This window comes from Amblyomma maculatum, unplaced genomic scaffold (genome assembly GCF_055883805.1).
Source record: "Amblyomma maculatum isolate TAMU_Amacu unplaced genomic scaffold, ASM5588380v1 scaffold_15, whole genome shotgun sequence".
Taxonomy (NCBI): Eukaryota; Metazoa; Arthropoda; class Arachnida; order Ixodida; family Ixodidae; genus Amblyomma; species Amblyomma maculatum.
Window position 1 is genome coordinate 11,677,180 of NW_028146740.1, and position 19,862 is coordinate 11,697,041.

Below are 19,862 nucleotides of genomic sequence, written 5' to 3' on the forward strand. Positions count from 1 at the left end.
TTTCCAGAAAATAGCAAGGAGAGATAAGAATGCGTTCCTGAACATACAATGCCAAGCAGTTGAAGACAACAGCCAATTAAGGTACACAAGAGCTCTGCATAAGACAATCAAAGATATCAAAGGAAGCTTCTGTGCAAAGCTGGGCGTGATAAAAGACAAACGAGGCAAGGACTTCACTGAAACCTCAGAGATAAAGAAGAGGTGGCAGGAATACACAGACGAACTGCACAAGAAGGAGCCGAATGTGCAAACCTAACATAAGACGGTTGTGATTACTGATCTCGAGCCGGGAATCCTGAAGAGTGAAGTTGAATGGGCCTTAGCAAGCCTTGCTAAGAACAAAGCTAGCGGAATTTATGGCATTCCAGCTGAGTTGCTTCAAAACCTCAACCATGACGCTGTTAACATTCTGCATACATTATGTCAGAAGATTTGGAAAACCCTGCAGTGGCCACAGGATTGGAGGAGGTCAGTTTATATCCCCATTCCAAAAAAAGGCAGTGCCAAAGATTGTTCCAACTACCGCACGATCGCGCTTATTTCGCATGCTAGCAAGGTGATGTTGAAAATCCTCCAAGGTAGGCTGCAGCAGTATGTGGATCGGGAGCTTCAGGACGTGCAAGCTGGGTTTTGCAAGGGCAGAGGAACTGGAGACCAAATTGCCAACGTTCGCTGGATCACGGAAAAATCAAAAGAGTTCCCGAAGCCCATCTACTTCTGCTTTATTGATTATGCGAAAGCGTTTGACTGCGTAGATCACAGTAGATTGTGACAAGCTCTCCAAGAGATGGGAGTTCCAATTCACCTCATCTGTCTCCTCAGGAACCTGTATGAAGGGCAAGAGGCCACAGTCAGAACTGGGCATGGTCTTACTGATTGGTTTCGGATTGAGAAAGGAGTGAGGCAAGGCTGCATACAGTCGCGCTGCCTGTTAACCCTATATGCAGAGTGCATCATGAGGGAGGCCGGTCTGGACGAGTTTTCAGCTGGAGTGAAGATTGCTGGAAAACGTATCAACAACCTTAGATATGCAGATGATACCACTTTAATGGCAGAAAGTGAAGTGGAACTCAAGAGACTTCTGATGCGCGTACAAGAAGAGAGTGAGACGTTTGGGCTTAAACTGAACAATAAAAAGACAAAGATCATGGCGTCTTGCCCTATCAAGTCCTGGAGCATCAATGGACAAGAAGTGGAAGCTGTGACAGATTTTCTCTTCTTGGGCTCCAAGATTACCTCGGAAGGAGACTGCAGCCATGAAATTAGGAGATGCCTGCTTCTGGGAAAGAGAGCAATGGTTAGCCTTGACCGCCTAGTAAAGAGCAGAGACATTAGTCTGTCAACCAAGATCTGTATAACCCGTGCTATGGTATTTCCAGTTGTGATGTATGGATGGGAGAGTTGGACTGTGAAAAAGGCTGACCGCCGAAGAATTGACGCGTTTGAATTGCGGTGCTGGCGAAGACTCCTGAGAGTTCCTTGGACGGCCAGAAGATCAAATCTGTCGATATTGCCGACCATAAACCCTGACTGCTCATTGGAGGGTCAAATTCTAAAGTTAGAGCTCAGCTACTTTGGTCATCTGATGAGAAGAGAGGAGTCGCTGGAGAAAGATGTGATGTTGGGAAAGGTTGAGGGTTGCCGGAGAAGGGGTAGGCAGCGAACGCGATGGTTAGATGGCATCCTCGAGGCACTGGAGATGAAGTTATGCGATGTTAGGAAGATAGTGAGAGACCGGAAGGCGTGGCTTGACATGGTCCATAGGGTCACGAAGAGTCGGACATGGCTGAGCGACTGAACTGAACTGAACCGAAATAAAAAAATAAATGTTTATTCAGAGCAGCTGCCCGAATCTATCTGTATCTGTAAAGAGAGGTTTAGATGGCATAATAATTCTGTCGTTTTTTTTTCTCAACGACCAACACACAGCGCTAACCAACGCACAGGAAGTTCTGAAGGTATGTAATACAGTTTTATACACTGTTTGCCTGTTTCACCTGCAGCTGTTTTTTTTTTTTTGGCAGAGCTTGCGCTTTTTTCTTTTCAGGAGTTACCGTGAAGGTTCAGAAGCTTTTCAAGGACGCTGGGATTCAGCTCAGCGCGAATGACATCTTCAAGCAAATACAGCTAATAACGGTTGCAAAAATCATAGATGAAAGTGGTTTCTCTGCTTCACTAAGGCAGCGACTTGTTTCGCCCGTTTTGTCCACATAGGAATTTATGCTCCTCAGTGAAAGGGAGACTGCAAAGAAATTTGCAAATTAGCAGTTCCCCCAAGACATCCCATGCGCGCACGGCTGCGGCGAAATAGGCAGGGGCGAACGAAATGACGGAAATGTTTACGACACGGTTAATAACTCATATTTCTGGCCATCAAATAGCACGTTGCTCTTTGCAAATCATGCGTAATTGCTTCTCAAAAATGCTCGACAAGTAAGATGATTCTAATAAAGTTTTATTCAGTAGCCTCTTTTAAATAAAAATCCGTGCACAAATTTCACAGCGCGCAGTCCATAATGCGCGCTCTAAGCAACGTCCACAGCAAAACGGTACAAATTTATCGTGTCGCAGGAATGTAGACCTATCTTCATGGTTGTATTACATTCGTAATACAATCATGAAGATAGTGACACCACGCACATCATCAGTTTCAAGGGACGACGCACGAAAGGCTGCTGCCGCGGCGACGGCACCAGCTGCGCCCGTCGCGGCGAGCGCTCGGGCACACGCGAGACTTGCGCTCACCGCGACGAGCCCATGTTTCGTGTTTTGAAAGCAGGAGGAATCATGATTAAATACTTTTTTTTCCCTGACACTCGATCGGTGCTGTCTGCGTTGTTCATAACGCTGTTGTTATGAGAACAACCGAGGCCGCAGACTCGAAGCTACGCGGCAACCCGGAGAAGCGAGAGCGATCGGCGCAAGCAGTCCTTGCCGTGACGTCACGTCGGGCTGACCGCCAGAGGGCGCCACTCAAACTTCTCGGGGCTAATACTGTACGTTGCTAGACCCTAGCTAGTCAGGCTAGTTTAGCAGTGCTTTCCGTGGAACTAGAGTGTATGAAATGGGATATCACAGGGCTTAGTGAGAGTAGGAGATCGAATGAGGCGTCTGCTGTACTGTAGGACGGCCATGTACTGTGTTTTCGAGGCTTCCGGCAGAGGCTTAAGCAACTACACGGCGTCATGATGGCCTGGCAGTTGAAAGCTTCTATGAAGATGTAGAATCGGCAGTGCGCAATAAAAGACGCAGTATACTATAGTCATGGGAGAATTCAAAGCCATGGTAGCGAAAAAACAGGCAGGACATCAGGCAGTCGGTGACTATGGTATTAGTTCTAGGAATAGCAGGGGGAAGTTACTAGTTGACCTTACAGAGCACAATAACTGAAGGATCACGAATACCTTCTTCAACAAACGGAAGAACCAGAAGTGGTCATAGAAAAGTTCTAACGGGGAGACTAAAAATAGAATTGTCTTCATACTGTGTTCTAATCCCGTCATTACACATGATGCAGAGGAAATCGGGTAAGTGCGATGCAGTAACCACAGGACGGTAAGGTCTCGAATTAGGCTACATCTGAAGAGGGAACGAGACCGATTAATAAGAAAAAAGTCCATCACCGAATTAGCGGTGAGTGGAGGGCAGAAGAGTTCAGGGTCTTGCTTCAGAACAGATATTATGTTCTAACTGGGGATGACGACATTAGCATAGAAGCAATGAGCAATAATTTCAGATATATCATTACTGAATGCACTGCAGGAGTAGGTCGTAGGGTAGTTAGAAAGGGTGCCGTTAAGCTGTCTAAGGAGGCTAAAGGTCTGATTAAGAAACGCCAGAGTATGAAAGCTTCCAATCCAAGGGACCAGAAACACCTGGCAGAGATATCAAAGCTAATAAATAGGCTCAAAGTGGCCGATATAAGGAAGTATAACATGTAGAAAATTGAGCGTGCTGTAAAGAACGGAGGAAGCCTTAAAGCGATGAAGACGCAATTGGGCACAGGAAAAAATCAGATGTATGCGCTAAGGGACAAGGCGGACATTGTTTATCACGAACATGGACAAGATAGTCACCGTAGCCGAGGAGTTCGATACTGATCTGTGCAATAGCCAAAGTAGTCAGGCAAATAATGAATTTGGAAGCAGGGAAAATCAGTCAGAACTTCAAATAGTGACGAAAAAAAAGAGGCTCAAAAAGTTTTAGAAACTATGTAAATGGGGAAAGCCGCTGGACAGAATCAGGTACCTGCAGATTTGTTGAAGGAAGGGGATATCGTGCTAAGAAAACTGGCCATTCTGTATACGCAATGCATGGTGTCATCGACAGGGCCGGAACCATGGAAGAAAGCAAATATCATCCTAATTATTAAGAAACGGGACGCTAAGGACTTGAAAAATTACAGACCAATAAGCTTAGTCTGTTCAGTTCAGTTCAGTCGTTCAGTCGTGTCCGACTCTTCGTGACCCTATGGACCATGTCAGGCCACGCTTTCCGGTCTCTCACTATCTTCCTAACATCACATAACTTCATCTGCAGTGCCTCGAGGATGCCATCTAACCATCGCGTTCGCTGCCTGCCCCTTCTCCGGCGACCCTCAACCTTTCGCAACATCAAATCTTTCTCCAGCGACTCCTCTCTTCTCATCAGATGATCAAAGTAGCTGAGCTTTAACTTTAAAATTTGACCCTCCAATGAGCAGTCAGGGTTTATGGTAGACAATATCGACTGATTTGATCTTCTGGCAGTCCAAGGAACTCTCAAGAGTCTTCGCCAGCACCACAATTCAAACGCGCCAATTCTTCGGCGGTCAGCCTTTTTCACAGCCCAACTCTCGCATCCATACATCACAAGCTTAGTCTGTTACGTATAAGGTATTTACTAATGTAATCAGGACAACCTTAGCCTTCAATCAAGCAAAAGATCAAGCAGATTTTCGGAAAGGGCATTATCGATCATACCATGGCATCAACCAGGTAATAGAAAAATGCTCGGAATATAAGCAGCCCAATTATACATAGCACTCATTGATTACAAAAAATGCCTTCGACTCAGTAGAAACTTCGGCGGTCATGCAGGTATTACGAAATCAGGCTGTAGACCAGCCGTATGTGAAAGTGATGCAAGACATTTATTTATTTATTATTTATTTATTTCAAAATACTGTCAATCCCTAGAGGGATTGTAACTGGGGTGGGTACAAAGAAAATGGTACACTGCGGTTAAACAGAGCAAAAAGTAAACAAATATACCAGAGGACCTAAGGCGGCAGAATCGATAACTCACATCACAAAGCTTCGAAGCAAAGACTAGGTACCAAGAACAAAGCTATACAGCACTCAGAATTTCAAAATAAATGTATACAAAGAAAGGTACACACGCGTTACAGTTAGCAACAATGGCAACCAAAAGGACAGCACAAGGGACCACATTTACAAGAAGATAAATTTATGGTGTGTTCGACGGGAGTAACGACTTTTCCAATCGCTCGGTAAACTTTTCAGATGAGTTCTGTTGCGTTATTCCTGGGTCGAGAGTGCGCGAATGGAAAAAAGGAATAAAATAATGTGTTGTTGGAGCATGAGAATTCCTGAAGCGTGAGAGCATGTTTATGACGGGTGTTTCTTGAATGATTGACTTTGATGAAGGCTGAGGGATCCATCTTAGAAGTATTTTGGAGTAGTAGGAGTAAACACTTCAGACCTTTGCTTTATCAGACATTGTGGGGAGGCAAGCGCGACGTAGTAATTCACTAGGCGAGTCAGTGCGGCGATAACCGTTGGTAGTGGGGGTGAAAGCGTTTAATAAAAATAGAGAGTTACATAAGTGTTGCTCTGGGGTCAGGCTTAGTGCCCTTCCCCTCACAAACACTAGGTGGAGTCCCTAGTACGGGACTCCAGTGGCTTCCACTGCCGCCATTGCTCGTTTGGCCAAGGCATTTTGGGCTTTCAGGTCGGAGCAGGCGAGTAGGGTCTCCTCCCAGTCCTCTCGGGTGGTGTTTGGGTTAGGTGCAAAGGCAGGGTTAGAAGCGCACGCCCACACCATGTAGAAAAGGACCGAGGACATTTTCCCGTCGTGCGGGGACTCCCCGCAGAAGGCACTGTCAATGTGTTTAAGTGACGCCGGGCACATCATGGTATTCGTAAGGAGGCGAAGAAACACGCGTTCCTCCGCTCTTGTTGACCCTTTACACGAGTGGGGGTAAATATTGTGTCTGTTTTGGTACAGCTGCGTAATTTCACTGAAAGTGTAGGCTGGTGTGAATTCTTCTGAGGAGGAAGGAGACGAGGTTGCCCGGTTAGAAAGCGCGCGGGCTGCGGCATCTGCTGCCTCGTTTCCTCCTAACCCCAAATGGGCCGGAGCCCAGACTATGAAGCGGCGGGATGGACTTTCCACGTACGAGCTGTTTTGCAGTAGTCGCTAGACCAAGTTTGAGCTGTTTTTTAGTAACCGGTAGGCCAGGTACGGGACCCAGCCCTGTTGAAAGTTCCTACACACCCCTCGCGAGTCCGTTATGATTGTTTTAGAATCAGAGTGCGTTGCTGCTAACGCGATGGGGACCTCCTCTGCCTGTGTTACGTTCCGGTCTTTAAATGTGAGCCCGTTTATCGTTTTGGACTCGTGGATCACTGCCGCCGTGTACCACCCGCCTCGGTGCGGGCCGGACGCGTCCACATAGTACACTCCGGGTTTCTCTTTGTAGTTGTGAGCTAAGGTCTTTGCCCTAGCCATGCGCCTACCCTCGTGGTCGTGCTTGGACATGTTAGTGGGGAGTGGTTTTGCGTGCAGGGCGCATCGCCACTCCTGGGAAAGCCTTACTGTTTCCTCGGTTACAGTCGTGTGTTGTATGTGTAGACGGGTTAATAAGCGACGCCCTGACGGTGTCTGTGATAGTCGCGTGTATTGGCTCGTTAGGTGGGCTTCTCTCAGCTCCTCGAACGAGTTCGTCATGCCCAGACCTTGGAGTCTCAGGTTCGACGTGGTTATAGGGAGGTCGAGAGCCTTCTTCGCTATTTTGCGCGTGATCACCTCGACGGTGCTCTCGTCGTGTTTTTTGAGGTGGAGATAGGGGTTTGAGTAAGGGATTCTGCTTGTTACAAAGGCATTGGTCAGTAGTAGAGCATCTTTGCTTCTCAGTCTCCCTTTCTTGTTTGACACTCTGCGGACCATTCGGCCCGTCTGGTCTCCCACCTTTTTTAGCTTGTCGAGCGTGGTCGTCGCTAGCTTACGCTGGTGAATGAAAAGACCCAGTACTCTAATTTCCTCTCTCGGGTATTGATTCTGATCCAAGTCGCAATTCTACCTTGTCTGTGCATTTGTTGGAGGGACGAACATGGACGAATTCGAATTTTATTTGGTGACCACTGAAGGCCGCATTTTTTCGCGTACTCATTCACAGCGGTGGCTGCCTCCTGCAAGCTGGCCTCCATTTATCCGGGAGAGCCTCTTGTGGCCCGTATGGAGATATCGTCCGCGTACAGCGCGTACTGCACACTCGAGACTTTCTCCAGGTGGACCGGGAGATTTTTCATTGCCATGTTGATAATCAGCGGGGATAGCACCGCTCCCTGTGGTGCACCGGTCGTGCCTAGTAGAAAGGGACCATAGTATGCGTTCTGAATCCTCACGTAGGCCTGTCTGTCTGAGAGGAAGCGTTTTATATACTCGAACGCGTTCTTTCCACACCGTCTCCGAAAGGTGTGTCAAGATGGCCTCGTGCGTCACATTATCGAAGGCTCCCTTCAGATCTAGAGCCAGCACTATCTTATCCCCATTCGGATGTTCTATCGGAGTTAATATCTTTCTGCTAAGTTGTAGCAGGACATCCTGAGCCGATTTATTTGGCCTGAAGCCATACATCGATTCGGCAAAGACTCACTTGTTTTCAAGATACTCGGAAAGTCTGCCTCTGACCATTGTTTCCATCAATTTGCCCACGCGTGACGTGTGAGAAATGGGCCTGAGGTTGTCCGTATCTATGGCTTTGCCTGCCTTTGGGATGAAAGTTATGAGTGCCGTCTTCCATTCGGTTTGAAGAGGAACTTGGTCCGTCCAGGTCGAATTGAAGTGTTCTAGAAGGGATTGGTACGCGTGCTCTGGTAGGTTTACTAGGAGTTTTACCGTGATCCCATTCTTTCCTGGTGCGGTCCCGCGTTTCATTCTCACTAGGGCTGCCTTGAGCTCCTGTAGTTTGAAGGGTTCATCTAGCTCAACATTTTCGTTTCCACTGTACCTGTAAGCTTCTCCTCTTGGGTCTTGGGTAGTACTCAAGTACTAGTCTCGGAGCTTCAGCGCTAGCCAAGCCGTATTTCCTGGAAATGCGTGCACTCCTCTCTGCAGGTGTTTCTGCGACTCGGTGGGCGTCTGGTTTAGATCTATGAGAGCTCGGAAGAGACGCCCTGTGTTTTTGCCAGACATCTGCCTAGCTGCCGCGTTGCACCTCTCTATCCAGTTAGCGTCCGCGGGTTGCGCCGTGTATTCTGCCGCCTCTTTTGTTATCGCCGTGATCCGGGTTTTTAGCTTGCGGTTATGTTTCTGCCTCCGCCATCTTTTAACCATGCTGCGTCTGGCTTCCCAGAGGTGGAGGAGGTGGGAGTTCACATCCGTCACAGCCTCAGAGAGCTTTACCCGTGTTTCCGTCGAACGGAGACTGGTCACAGCTGTTTAGTCCAGGCTTGGTATCCCTGCTCCTGGAACTAACATTATATTATTTCCTGAATTTTGCCCAGTCCGGCATCCTAGTCTGCCCCGTCGGCCTGGTAAGGGGTTTAGTGCGGATGGTTATGTTGATCAGACAGTGGTCGCTACCGAGTGTTTCCTCCGTATTCGTCCACTCCACTCGCCTCGCATTTTTTGAAAAATTCCGGACAAGTGTCCATCTGCGCCGAGTTCCCAATTCGCGTCGGGTACGCCGTGTCGATGTGTAGGGTTAGGCCTAATGTGGACGCTGCCTCAGATAGCTTCTGTCCTCGCATGTCCTCTCAGTTGTAGCCCCATGATAGGTTCTGCGCATTGAAATCTCCTAACACTAGTAATGGATCTCGTGCCGCTTCCCTGATAGCCCTACTCAGGAGTGTGGAGAAGGTTACATTTTTTGCTTTAGGTAGGCAGTACACGTCCAGGATGTAGAGAGGCGGATCATCCTTTTTTATGGGCAGGAGTGTCACCATCACCTATAAAAAGCTGGTTTGTAATTCCAGATCTAATAAATTTGCTGTGAAATTTTTGTGCACGAAATGCATGTTAGGGGGTCGAGTTGGAATGTTTTGTAGTTTGTGAGGCTCGCGTTTCCGCATGGCTCCTGTGCGGCCACCACTGCCGGAGTATGCTCGTACGTGGATAGGTGCATCCTAAGGTCCGCTCTCTTAGTCTTTGATTTAAAGCGTCGACTCTTCCATTGTGTTAAAATTATGCGACTCTCCTTAGTTCGTCCCGCAATGTTGTGCCTGGAAATTGTTATTCTGGAGTGGGAGCTGCTGCAGCTTCTCACCCTCACTGATCTCCCTACGCGTCTTGTGAGTTATGGGATCCGTGGGTCTCCTTGTGTTAGCACACTTGCGAACCGTCATCGCTTTCGCTATCTGTCGTGATACTATGGAGGGAATGGATTCTTGTATCTTCCTCATCATAGCTTCTAGTTTGCTTTCTATGCTAGGCTCTGCGTCGCTTTCCATTGCCTCCTCTTGCTGAGGAGGCTGAGATTTAGCTAGTGCAGTTTCTAGTTTGCTGGTTAGCAGCTCTTTTTGCGCTTTTAGGGCTGCTATCTGTTTTCTTAATTCAATCTCTACCAAATTTGGTGTAGGTGGAGAGGTATTATTGGAAGAGAAGGGCGACCCCACTCACCTGCTGCTTCCCGTTCTTGACCATGCTGGCCCAGTTCCTTTCTTGATTGTTTTGTTTAGAATTTGGCTCCATGTTAATCGAAGGGGCGGGAGATTCAGGCTCCCTCCTTTCTTTTTTAATTTTCTTCTTTTTCTTGTTCTTGTTACTGGATGGTTGCTGCTCGTTCCTTCGGAATTTCGCAGTGCAGTCTTTAGAGTTCGTGGCGTGTTCGCCGCCACATACCGCACATTTCGGATTGCATTCGTGAGGGGCCCGCATCTCCTCCACAAACGGAGCTTGCGTTCCGCAGAGTTCGCAGTTTTCTTGCTTCGGTGTCGGGCAGGTGTCTGCCCTATGTCCCACCGTGCCACACAGGTTACACGCTGGTGTGGTGCGACGGTAAGTGGCTACCGGTATAACTTGCGCGTTGTACAACACAGCTCTGGGCTTGTACTTCACTTCGAAGGCGACCCTTGCTTTGTTCGAAGTGCCGAACTTTCGGATGTCCAGGATTTTGCTCTCTCCGCAAAAGCTTCTCACCTCCCTTCGCAGGGATTCGGTGGTCTCCGGATTGGCCACAGTGATGACTCCGTGTACCACGTTGTCCTCACTTTGCTTTACGTGTCCACGTAGATAGAGGTCTTGCCCTTGCGTTCGGATTGCAATGTCGCCGACCAGTCTGTCTGCCGCGTGAATGCTCGACGTGCCCACGATGATCAGGTTTTGGTCCGGCGCCACTGTGAAGTAAAATTTGTCTGTTTCGGCCTCCCCGACTCGTTGTCGTAGGGCTAGGCCCAACTCGCTGTGTTGCAAGTTCTTCAAGTTTGTGGCGGTTAGTGGTTTGATGATTAGCACCACGTCGTCTGGTCTGAATTTGCACAGAAACTTGGGCTTCCATGCAGCTCTGACTTGCGTGGGGCCTTCGGTTGCGCGCTCACCGGCTTCTGAGTCGGGTTGCGCGTGGCGGCCTCCGTGTGCTGACATGGCCTTCCTTTGCGGGCTGGCTTGCAGTTTCTGGGCTCGCTTTTCAAAAGCCCGGATCACATTTTCACTGCAGGCTTGCTCTCGGCTGGTCTGCGGCAAGGTTATCCATGTCATGCCTTCCGGGTCGTAGCCGCTTTGCTGGTTGGTGTTTGCCATGTTCGCCGAGCGGCCTTCTCGCCGTGGGACGCCGGCGTTCAGCCGATAGGCTGAGCCACGGCTCCACAACGGATGGGAGCAAAAGTGTTCCAAAAGTCGAAAACTCGGTCCACCGAGTTAAGAGTGGTCTCCCTGCGTTCCGGATGACTTGATGGCCCTTCAAGGTCCAATAGTTTAAATATAAATCGAACAGCTTTGCGCTGGACGCTTTCTAAGATTGCTACATCGTTTTTCACGTGCGGGAACCACATTGTATTGGCGTATTCAAGTACAGGATGGATAAGAGTGACATATGCGAGTTGTTTTATGGACGGTGTAGAATGACCCCAGCACCTGTTCCAAAAGAATAATTTGTTTGTAGCTTTTTTAGCGACATTATGAACATGCAATGACCAGCTAGGATCCGACGTGACTGATACGCCTTGGTACCGATATTCCTCAACTTTGCGTAGTGCGATGTCGTTAAAGCAATATTAAAAACTTAAAGGTTTCTTTTTCTTGGTAATTGTCACGCGCACTGTTTTCTCTGCATTGATAACCATTTGCCATTTCAGGCACCACTGTGTATCGGGCATGCTCTGTCTGCCTTATCGTGTCAGCGCATTATCTTATCAGTGCTACCGCAAACTGTACGCTTGGCACTGTTACTGCCCCGCCCCCCTCCATCGCCTATAAAAGGGCGTGCTAATAAACCCTTCTGGTTCTTCTTGTTCCTGCCGCCATGTAGTTGCATCTATCCTTAGTGCGACACACATCGCGATACACACTGCGCGATGCAGTTTAGGGCATTGCTCAGATTTACTTGGTCCTCATAGCTTTATACTTCGGTGTAAATTATGCAGGCATCCGAGAATAGGCGAACATTACAATTTATATCCTCTGTGATGTCATTGATAAAGAGCCGAAATAAACGCGGAGCTGCACTGAGCCTTTAGGGACCCCGGAGAGAACGGGAACCGTGTCTGAAGTGTAATTATCTAGTTGTACAAACTGGTAACGATCTGTAAGGTAAACTTTAATCCAACAAATAATAGGTCCATCTACAAATACATACTTTAGTTTATACAACAACTTAATATGCAACACGCAATCAAAGGCTTTTGGAAAATCTAGAGATATCATATCAATTTGGGATTGGTTTTTTATGCCAAGCGTTAAGTCATGAACAGTCTCTATGAGCTGCGTTACTGTCGAGAGACCGGATCGGAAACCGTGCTGATTTGAACTGAGTAGGTTATGTTCTTCTACAAACTTAGTAATATATTTTAAAATGATGTGTTCTAGTAATTTACAGCAAGTACAGGTAAGGGAAATAGGACTAAAGTTAGCCGGCGTGGATATATATAACTTACCGGATTTGTGCACGGGGATTTCCATAGCAATTTTTCATTCCGATGGCAGGCGGCCTTCACGGAGCGATTTTGAAAATATAAGTAAACGAAACTTACTGACTGGCTCAGCGTACAGTCTCAAAAAACAGTTCGGGATTCCGTCCGGTCCATTGCTTTCTTCTCATCTAAGTTTATCAACAACGATAACAGTCCAGCCTCAGATATAACAGGCATGCCTGACAGTTTTTCATGGCTAGTAGGGTGCAGCCTGCTTTCATCAAGATCAAAATTGTCTGGTGTAAAAATTGATTGGAGGTATCGGTTCAATGAATCTGTTTTTTCCCTGTTCTGCTGCTGAGAAAGTGCTGGGGAATGATGACGATGGTCATTAATATACCGCCAAATTTTGTGCGGATCGAGTGCTTTTGATGAATTATTCAAAAGAGTGCTTTCGCGCAACGAATTTTGTTGAATATAGGGGCTGCAGAGCAACGACAGTTCTGCACAAAGAAAGTAACAAAATTTCTATAAAACCAGGTGTTAGGCAAGGAGACATGATCTTCCCAGTACTTTTTACAGCTTAGTTAGAGGAAGTATTTAGAGGCTTGGAATGGGAGCAGTTAGGGATATGGGTAGATGCAAAATACCTTAATAATCTGCGATTCGCTTATGGAATTGCCTTGCTTACTAACTCAGGGGGTGAAGTGCAAAGTATGATTGATCACCTAGACAGCAAAAGCAGAAAGGTATATATAGCCTGAAAATCAATATGCAGAAGACTAAGGTAATGTACAACCGCCTTTGGAAGGAACAGCAATTTACGTTATGTAGCGAAGCACTGGAAGTATAGGCGAATATATCTACTTAGGACAGGTAATAACCGCAGATCCGAACCTGAATGGAAATAAGGAGAATAAGATTGGGATGGAGCGCATTTGCCAAGTACTCGCAGATTATGACAAGCAGCTTACCGGTATCACTCAAGAGGAAAGTATACAACAGTTGCCTATTACCTGTACTCCTCTATGGTACCGAACATGGAGGCTGACGAAAAGGGTTCAACTTAAGTTGAAGACAACACAGAGGGCTATGGATCGACAAATGGTCGTTGTAATTTTAAGATATAGGAAACGTGCAGAGTGGTTAAGAGCAGTAAATCAAGTTGCTAACGTTCTAGTGGAAATCAAGAATTTGAATGGGTAAGCCCAAATAAATATGCGCATAAATACATAAATGGGCGCTTAGGGTAAAAACTGAGTTCCAAGGGAAGGAAACTGCAGCAGGGTGCGGGAGAAAGTTAGGCGCATGAGGTTAAGGAGTTGCTTGGGGTCAAGTGGATGCAGCTATCACAGGACCGAGGTAATTGAAGGAATATGGCAGAGGCCTTCTTCTGCCATGAATGCCTTCGTCTGCCACTGGTATGAGTCTGGGCGATGATGATGATGACTGTACGCTTAAAAAGGACTATCGTAATGTCCGTGTTCTGCCTTGTCCCCAGCAGTGCTTTCAAATTGCATTCGACGTGTGTATAGTATTTCATAGCGAGATTGTAGCGCAGAGTAGTACCGGACATATGATCAAATCAAAAACACGACCAACACATGTCTCCTCTCCCACTCTGCGCTACAATCTCGTTATGATCTGCACCAACAAGCCCAGAAAGACACGCTTTTTGGTTAGATTTCAAGCACGTCAGTTGATGTTATTGATGTCGAGCTGAATCCCGTCCCCGACACAGACTCGGGCAGTGTGAACACGCGGGAATTGTTGAAGCAAGTACCTCTTGGAGTCGAAAATCGACCGAAGAAATGACTACAATAAGAAAACAAATTCTGAGATAGAAAATCATTTAAGCGAACACAACCTACAGATTCATCTTTTGGTAGAGCAATCGGCCCGTGTTGACAACTTGGAAAAAACTGTCAGGTTCGTACGCGAAAGAATCACCGACTTAAAGCATCGAATTAATCATTCTAATTCAGTAGTGGTCGGAATGCCAGAACATACTGATGGATTAAAATCCGACCTTTGGAACAAAGTTATACATCTGAGGCATTTCAATTCAAGCTTAGGATGGCATGAAAAACAGTCGCCTGGATCCATCGCATCGGCAAACTTGTAAAAAAGTGACCTCTTATGCCATTTTCCAAGACGCTATGAAAAATGTTCGCAAACTCAAAGGTACAAATGTTTCTGTCCAAAACGAATATTCACTGGACACTCTCAGAATAAGGAATCTTTAATGGGCCAGTAATTAAAGTGAAAGGTAATAATGCAGCCAACCGGATCTGCCCAATGGGCTACATAAAGACGCTACTTAATAATCTAAAAATGGATTTTGGCGGATTTTTGTGTGGGGTGAGGCCGACAATTGCAGGTTCAAGGTAAGCGATGAACAGGGTAATGAGTGACCCGGATTAACAGGTACAGCATAACTCAGGCTTCGGAACATAAATGCGCTCACCGTGGTTCATAAGAGCGATCGTCTTGAAATCATAGCTTTAGGTTATCAGCCCCACGTCGTTGCTATCACTGAGACGTGGTTGCCAGAAGAAATTGACGATGAAGATGTCTTCCCTCCACTTCATCGGATGTTCCGTCGTTACTGGATGTGCAGAGGAAGTAGTGTTTCATTTTAATAAAACATGGAGTTGACGCCTTCTTTATCAGCTCAAATCGAAGCTCCTGAAAGCCTTGCAATAAAACGTTCCTTCTAGGGATGTTCTTTTTTACTAATTGCAGTTTATACAGCTCCTGAGTACACCACCGCAGTTCGTGCATGAACTTTCCGATATCATAAATGGTATGCAACACAAAGGAGTCCTATCATTTATTTATTTATTTACGAATACCTCAAAGAACCCACTTAAGGAGTATTGGGAATACAACATTCCCCTCGCACGCCCAAGGCGGCGACCACACTCCCTTTCTCTCCCTCTCTCGGAGAGCCCTCATATTTCCTCTCCTGGCCTTTTCAAACGGAGCTTTGTTGGAGAGGGCGGCAACGAGAGAACTGGTGTAGCACGCCGGGCGGGCCCTCCTTCTCCCTCCCGTCTCATCTCGGCGGACAGCATTACATCCGGGGAAACGACGCCACGACGCCGGAGCGCGCGGATGCTGTAACCGAGGAAGAATGTTGGACGCTCCCAATAAGCAGCTTGGCCCGCTGGCTGTGCCTCGGTGTATTGGTCGTCACAGTCATCGCTGTTTCCCGTGATAGCAGCGTGGCTCTCGTCTCTGAGAGCAAAACCCGAGTTCCGTGAGAACTCCCTCAAAATGGTGCACCAACTTGGGGCCCCACTGGCAGTCCAATTTGCGAAGCTAGCTCACGACGAATAGTGTAATTTGGGTGCAGTAAGTCATCCGATCAGTCTGCTGGAAGTTCCTGGCCCGTGTGCGAAGCCTAGTCAGGTGGCAGCCGCTTCCACCGCTACTCCGATACGCCTCAATTGAAACCGTAGCATTCTGTTATTTTGCGCCAAAAACACGACACAAAGAAACGAGGTAGACAGGACAAGCGCTTGTCCTGTCTACCTCGTTTCTTTGTGTCGTGTTTTTTGCGCAAAATAACAGAATGCTTAGGCACCAACTAGCCTGCAAAAGCGTACTCGCATGAAACCGTAGATGTGGTCCGCCGAACGCGTCATTCTCAATAAGATCCTGAGCTACCCGTCAAGCTACTGCCAATTGGCGACGCTACCACTTACACCCGCCCGGGAGGCCGGCCAGCTGGTCCAGCACTCCATAAAGTGAGTCTTTGTCTACCTCCGTCCAGGACCGCAGATGCGATAAGTACGTTTTTCCAGTTGGCTCAAAACCATGCAGTCTGCAAGGCAGAGTATGCCGGTGAGAACACTGCCGAATAGAGCCGAGAGCAGGTTCAAAGTTCAGCGGCTTAGGAGAGGCATGTTGACTCGAGCGGCATCGCATGGAAATGCGGTGAGGTCACTCGTATTCGGCAGTTCAGTTCACGAGCGGGCAGATGCAGTTCGAAAAGGGAGTGTGGAAATGTATTTGGTCACAGATGCGATGTCAACAGAGCGGTTGATCAGCAAATGTATTGAAGGGGCTGACAGCGGGAAGTGCTCTCTGCACGTGCATCTCGGTAGAGCGGGGATGACCCCTTGAGGTCGCGTTCAGCAGTGAAGAGCTTATCAGGGGTTAGCAGGAATGCTCATTTTTGTCATAAGGAGGCCGTAAGTCTTGAGGAGACAGAACCACCTGACAAGGAAAACATTTCCACCATTAATATACCAACTAATAACAGACACAACGATGAATTCCTTTCGTGACGCCCTGTTGTCAGCAGAATGGCACATGATCACTGATCGTACAGATGCCAGTGAAGCGTACAATAAGTTTATGGATATACTGACCCAGCTATACCACAAAAGTTTCCCGTTAACGACACGCAATAAAAGTAAAAGAACATGTAAACCATGGCTTACACCTGAATTACGAAAGGAAATGAAAACAAGGGACAAGCTATATCAGCATTTTCTTCATACGCGATCAGCAGAGGATCTTGTCAAATGTGAGAAACATTGAAGTGGATTATGAAGACGGCGCGAAAGCGACGAGGACAAAGAAGGAACACCAAAGTAACAGGACAGGAGCCAACTTTCAACTGATGTTTATTCGCTCAAACCCTTTCATATTTATGAAGCACCCAAACCGTATCACAAAGGCCTATCACAAAGTGATCCACGTGGAGCACTCAGATCACCGGCGATAATGGTCACAGACAAGAAAACCTCACAGTGTAATCAGCCAGTAAACAAATAATAGCAATTCATCACAGTAAAGCACGCTATCCAAAAAATATATAAAAGCAACCTGTTCGAAAGAGTCCTAAGATTATCGGAGTGTACAAACACACAAAATAAACATATCAACCACAAATTGAAATCAACCACACAATGCAATACGCTCGTGCCCTAGACAAACACGGCACGTGTTTGTAAACCTCCCTTCGACCGCAATAACAAAAACAGGTGACAAAGATTATCAGAAAGACCAACAGAAACGCTTGAACAGGTGACAATGGAAACAAAAATGACCAACAGAAACTCGGAAAGAACGTGCAAAGAAGTTAAAAAGCTAAGGGATTCACCTCATCGTCAACGTAAAACTAAAACAACCGACAACACCTATCAAGAATAAATAAAACCAAAGTATAAAATCTACAGGAATCCTTCAAGAAAAGCCACCTCAGAGTCGCTGATTGAAATGGACGGCTTGCTAACGCACAAACTTCCTACTTTCTTGATGAAATAAGCCTCTACTACTTCTCGCTCAACTTTATCTCTACCAGATTTCAAAAAAATCGTCTTTTCTAGTTCCGGACGACACCCTTGGCAGGCTTTGCAGTGGTCTGCTAGGAAGCTTCCATGCTGATTGCGAACATTCCGCATATGTTCACTTGCACGCTCATTGAAACAACGACCGGTTTGCCCTATGTAGACCAAACCACAGCTCAAAGGAATCTGATACACAACTCTTGACTTACATTTGGTGAACTTATTTTGATGTTTAATAGCGCAAACCGGTCGTTTATCTGGCTTATCCATTGAGCAAAGCTTAGAAAGTTTTGAAGGCGCAGAAAACACAACTTGAACCTGAAATTTACTTGCAACTTTTTTGATGCCATGGGAAACTTTATGGATGTAAGGAATAACTGGCATAGGCTTCCTTCGTACTTCCGGGTTTCTTTCAACATTTTTTCTCTTCACTTTCTTAAGCAACATTTCAGAAACAGGCAACATTAATGGGGGCGGGTAGCCTGCTTTTGACAGTGCCCACTCGAAGCTGGTCAAAAGAGCTATAATTGCGAATTCCCTTCAGAGCGCTTTAGGAAAATCATGCCATCACATGATGTCGGTTAGCTTTGGCGCCCAAGTAAAAAGGCTGGAAGAAGCAGGCTACCCGCCCCCATTAATATTGGCTGTTTCTGAAATGTTGCTTCAGAAAGTGAAGAGAAAAAATGTTGAAAGAAACCCGGAAGTACGAAGGAAGCCTATGCCAGTTATTCCTTACATCCATAAAGTTTCCCATGGCATCCAAAAAGTTGCAAGTAAATTTCAGGTTCAAGTTGTGTTTTCTGCGCCTTCAAAACTTTCTAAGCTTTGCTCAATGAATAAGTCAGATAAACGACCGGTTTGCGCTATTAAACATCAAAATCACCAAATGTAAGTTAAGAGTTGTGTATCAGATTCCTTTGAGCTGTGGTTTGGTCTACATAGGGCAAACCGGTCGTTGTTTCAATGAGCGTGCCAGTGAACATATGCGGAATGTTCGCAATCAGCATGGAAGCTTCCTAGCAGACCACTGCAAAGCCTGCCAAGGGTGTCGTCCGGAACTAGAAAAGACGATTTTTTTGAAATCTGGTAGAGATAAAGTAGAGCGAGAAGTAGTAGAGGCTTATTTCATCAAGAAAGTAGGAAGTTTGTGCGTTAGCAAGCCGTCCATTTCAATCAGCGACTCTGAGGTGGCTTTTCTTGAAGGATTCCTGTAGATTTTATACTTTGGTTTTATTTATTCTTGATAGGTGTTGTCGGTTGTTTTCGTTTTACGTTGACGATGAGGTGAATCCCTTAGCTTTTAAACTTCTTTGCACGTTCTTTCCGAGTTTCTGTTGGTCATTTTTGTTTCCATTGTCACCTGTTCAAGCGTTTCTGTTGGTCTTTCTGGTAATCTTTGTCACCTGTTTTTGTTATTGCGGTCGAAGGGAGGTTTACAAACACGTGCCGTGTTTGTCTAGGGCACGAGCGTATTGCATTGTGTGGTTGATTTCAATTTGTGGTTGATATGTTTATTTTGTGTGTTTGTACACTCCGATAATCTTAGGACTCTTTCGAACAGGTTGCTTTTATATATTTTTTGGATAGCGTGCTTTACTGTGATGAATTGCTATTATTTGTTTACTGGCTGATTACACTGTGAGGTTTTCTTGTCTGTGACCGTTATCGCCGGTGATCTGAGTGCTCCACGTGGATCACTTTGTGATAGGCCTTTGTGATACGGTTTGGGTGCTTTATAAATATGAAAGGGTTTCAGCGAATAAACATCAGTTGAAATTTGGCGCCTGTCCTGTTACTTTGGTGTTCCTTCCTTGTCCTCGTCGCTTTCGCGCCGTCTTCATAATCCACTTCAAACATGAACCAACTAGCCCAAAGCAAAGTACTTCTTGAGAAACATCGTAATCAGCTAACAAAAAAATTGCGAGATGCACGCGCAGCATATTACTCATCATTTCTGGATATTGGGTGCCGTCAAGTCAGCCTGTTATGGTCGAGGTTGAACACTCTCTTTAATCGTGGTCACTCTCATAAGCCTATATTGAAATTACAAATTGATGGAAAATAATTATCTGGTGCTGAACTAGCTGATGCTTTTAACAATTGTTTCACAAGTATCGCTACTGCTCCTTCTACATCATCCCATGCTAGCAAATATGTTTCTAATCATATTAAGCACACAATATACCTTCAGCCCGTAACACTAGATGAAATCGTGTCATTTATACAAGCCTTAAACAATAGTAGCAGTTGTGACATCGATAGTTTGCAA